The sequence below is a fragment of the Tupaia chinensis genome, unplaced genomic scaffold (genome assembly GCF_000334495.1).
Source record: "Tupaia chinensis unplaced genomic scaffold, TupChi_1.0 Scaffold146687_1, whole genome shotgun sequence".
Lineage (NCBI taxonomy): Eukaryota > Metazoa > Chordata > Mammalia > Scandentia > Tupaiidae > Tupaia > Tupaia belangeri.
Genome location: NW_006206544.1, coordinates 5,144,808 through 5,149,261, shown reverse-complemented (window position 1 = coordinate 5,149,261; position 4,454 = coordinate 5,144,808).

Here is a 4,454-nt window from a genome sequence, read left to right as displayed (position 1 = left end):
CATAAATCAAGCTTTCAAACTATTAAATAAAATATGTCCCATTCTCCTAACTTCACATGTATATTTTCATGATCACTGGAAATCCAACTCAAATGTAGAACTCCCACACGTGTGGGTTGTTGCACGCTACAGAATGTGACAGTTTGGGGAGCTTGTCTCTGACCCATAGTCCATCCCTTCCTTTCCTCACCCAACGCTCTGTCATCACATGACAGAGAGTCTATGTAATACACTGCAGCCTGCCCGTCCAGGTTCCATTCGCACCTGTCACAGGGCCACTCCTTGGTAACATCTCAGATTAACTTTGGTAATTGGAAGGCGTGGGCAGCCATCAGAAGGACGAAACCAGAAAAGAAGTCCACACAGGCTTGAAAGCATGCCCATGGCCACTGGTCTAGGAATTCTGGGGTCCCGGTATTAAACATAACCTAGAAGTGAAATAAGCTCTAAGTGACCTTCTTTCCCTGGATCCACTGTATCAATGAGAAAAGTGAGTCACAAAGAGGTTAAATAGCACTTGCCGAAGATCACACAGCTAGGAGATGAGATTCAAATGCAAGTTATTTGGGCCCGTACTAAATGACCACATGATATCACCCTCTGTGGTAAAGTTTAATTTTCTTAACATGATTTAGCTGCTGTAGATTAAGCCACAGTAGCAATGAGACCCAAAAATGACAGTGGTTCAGAATAATAGCTTATTTCCCTCCCGTGAGGTTAAGTGAGCAATCCAAGTGGAAGGCAGATCTGTGGCACAAGGTGACCTAGAAACCCAGGTGTGTTCTCTCTATCTGGTCCCCCAACCCCTAGGGCAGTGGTATTCAAAGTGTGATCCCTGACCAGCAGCATCAGTGCTGCTTGGAACCTTGTTAGAAATGATTCAGACCCACTGAATCTGAAACTCTGGGAATGGAGCCTGGCAATCTGTGTATTAAGCCCTCCGGGCAACTCTAATGAATGCTAAGGTTACCTTTGTCCATATGGCTGAAGTTGTTTCACAACGACCACATCCAAATTCCAGCCTACAGACATGGAGAAAGAAGGTAGGGTAGGGGGTTATCAGGTGTCATAGTGGTTAAGGCTCTGGACTCCCACATGGCCGGCCATGGTTTGAATCCTGGAACCAGTGTGCTTGAACCCAGTGGTTTGAAAATCATGCCAGGTGCATGTGCATGCATGCCCAAAATTTCAAGAGAAGAATGGAGGAAAAGGGATTCCATCCCTAGGGGAGGGGAGGTGATTTCTTGCTTTCCTTCTCTCTGTCACTCTCCAGCAAGTACACACACAACCTATGGGAAAACCTATTTTAAAAAAGAAGGTAGGGTAGCCAGTTTCGTTTTTAAGGGTGTGAGCTGAAAATGCCACGCTCATTTTTTGCACACATCCCAACAACCAAACCTTTGTCACATGGCTGCTCTTTGCTGTCAAAGAAGTCGGAAATGGACTTTAGCTAAACAGTCATGTGCCCTGCTAAAAGGTGTACAAGAAAAGGAGCCACTGAATTCTGGGGTGGGAGGGGTGCAGTTTGCAGATTTATGGCACAGAGCCCAAGTCTATTTCATTATTTGGGCCTTAAAAGCACTGTGATGGGACCAGCAGATGGCATAATGGTTACATCACTGGACTCCCTCATAGTCAACCACTTTTCAAGTCCCGGACCCATGGCTTCAAACTCAGGCTGTGTGCACGTGTGTGCGTGCCCAAAATCCTGAGAGGAGAAGAGATTGTAGTGTGGCCACCCCTCCTTGGGGGGTGATTTCTTGCTTGTTATCTCTCTATCTTTCATGTCTCTCTAGTGAGCACATGCACCAGATAGCAAAAAATCTCTAATTAAAATAATAATTTTAAAAGTATAGTGTCTAGATCCTACTAGTTTTTTAAGACCCTTTTAAATGTAACTATCTTCTGCTTCTGGCACGGCCTCTCTCTCTGCAGATAGCATGCCCGCAAACGTGGTGAATATCCCTAAAACCCGCTGGACTCTCTGTAAGAAGTGTGGCAAGCACCAACCTCACAAAGTGACACAGTACAGAAAGGAGAAATATTCTCAGTAAGCTCAGAGAAAGTGGCGTTGTGACAAGAAGCAGAGTGGCTGCAGCGGGTAGACTAAGCCCACTTTCCGGAAAAAGGTAAATATTATAAAGATTGTGCTGAGGCTTGAATACTTTGAGCCTAACCACAGATCTAAGCAAATTCCAGGTTATTAAGAGATGCAATCAGGACCAGCAGTTAGCGTAATGGCTATGTCACTGGACTCCCATGTAGTCGACTGCAGTTCGCATCCCGGACCCGGTGGCTTAAACTCACGCCGAGCACATGTGCATGCATGCCCAAGATCCCGAGAGGAGAATGGAGGAGAAGAGATTGCGGCGTGGCCATCCCCCCCGGGGGGTGATTTCTCGCTTTCTGTCTCTCTGTCTCTCTCTGGCGAGCTCACGTGCCCTATAGCAAAAAGCCTCTTAAAAAAATAAATAAGTAAAAGAGAGAGAGATGCAATCATTTTGAACTGGGAAGAGATAAGAGAAATGTTCAAGTAATCTAGTTCTAAGCTTCATCTTTTGCTTTAGTATGAAGAAAATAAAATCTTGTGGTGACTGTTGGCCTCATTAGATTACAATTGGTCTTTCTGTGAGGGGATAAAGTAATCAGTAAAATTCCCCTTATGAGTAAGTTTGATTTAGGGGGAAAAAAAATCTATCTGAAAAACAAAAATCACTGGATCTGAAATACAAAAGGAAAACTTCAAAATAAAAATAAATATGCTATTAAAGTCAATTACGATTCAACTCATTAATTATAAATTTCTTTGATATGAAATTGGGATACATCTTAATGTTGAATAATGTGTGAGGAGGTCGCCAAGAACATCTGTAGGCTGCAGAAGTCTTACAGCAGCCCTGCCTACACCCCAGGTGACCTCCCTGCGTCATCCCTCCCTCTTCTGCTCAACTGCAGCCTTCTGAGAAACCTGCAGCCCTTGAGTGTTTCCCCGTCTCCCCTCTCTCCCCTCGGGCATCTTCGCTTGTTCAGCACCCGCTGTTCCTTTGGCTGTCTCTCTGCCCCTCCACAATCTGCCCAGCTAAGTCCTCCCCATCTTCCAGGTCTAAGCTCAGACTTCACCTCCTTCAGGGACTTTCCTGGATCCCCATGACTGCACGGTCCAGCACATGTGCCCTCAAAGCGCCTGATTGGATAGATGCCGTGGTCAGGCTGTCCGGGTAGTGCGCATTCCCTCTCCAAGTAGTAAGCCTGTCCAGGATGAGACTCTTTGTGATCAGAGTGCCTGACATACCGTGAACACTGACATGAGCACTAACCGAGCAGGTCCCTTGGTAACCTTTGAAGCTGAGATCCAGATTTCGGTCTCAGCTTTTTTTTCAAGAGGTACAGCTAGCCTAAAATCATGCAGCAGAGGCCAGCAGGTGGTGTAATAGTTAAGGTGCTGGACTCCCACATAGTTGACCATGGTTTGAGTCCCAGACCCAGAGTTTTTAAACTCATACTACGCACACGCGAGTGAGTGCGTGTCCAAAATTGTGAGAGGAGAATGGAGATGGGACTGTGGCATGGCCATCCTCCCTTTGGGGTGATTTCTTGCTTTCTGTCTCTCTCTGTGTGTGTCTCTAGAGTGAGTGCATGTGCTCTATAGCAAAAATCTCTAAAAAAAAAAAAAAATGAAAGAAAGAAAGAAGGAAGGAAAAAGAAAGGAAAAGCCTTGCAGCAGAGCCTCGTTATTATCAATTTTTTGAAAATACTTTAAATTCTTCGTGTAACCACACTGGAGGTTCTGCCACCAGAAAACAACCCCGTCACCGAACCTCATTGGACAGAATCCAGCATGGAGCCTAGTACTGAATTTCATGACCCCCCCAAAACATGACAGAACTGTCTCGCATACTTTGGGAAACCAGAAGTAGTAGCAGTGGAAAATTACTCATTTCCTGTCCCTTCCCTCTCCGCTGCTAGCCAACCTACAGAGCAAGTTTACCAAACACAACGCCAGCACTGTCAAAAATCCCATTTCAAATCCCAGCTGCGTTTTCTCAGATCGTGGCCTCTCAGAGATTACACAACCGAGAATTGTGCTGGTATGAGCCCGTTTAGACTGTATGTTTTTCAAAGAAACAACTTTCTGTTGTTTTATAACCAGGTTTGGGAGTAATCCAACTGCTTGTGAGCATTCACCATCACTAGAGAGCCCAGTGGTTGAGCTTTTCGAAGTTATGAATTTGTAGAGTTACGAAGCTGGAGGTAACTTGCGGTTTGTTCCATCCGGAAATCCTTTACCTGGAGCACATGCGACCTTGTAGTGAAGATCCCAAGCTTCTCTCCTGCACAATCAGACTTTAGGGATTTGATATTCTCACCTCAGCAATGGCAGCTCACTGTGGCTGTGATATTAGGGTAGTGAACACCGAGCGGCAGTTATCAGCTGGGGTGATTTTGCCCATCCA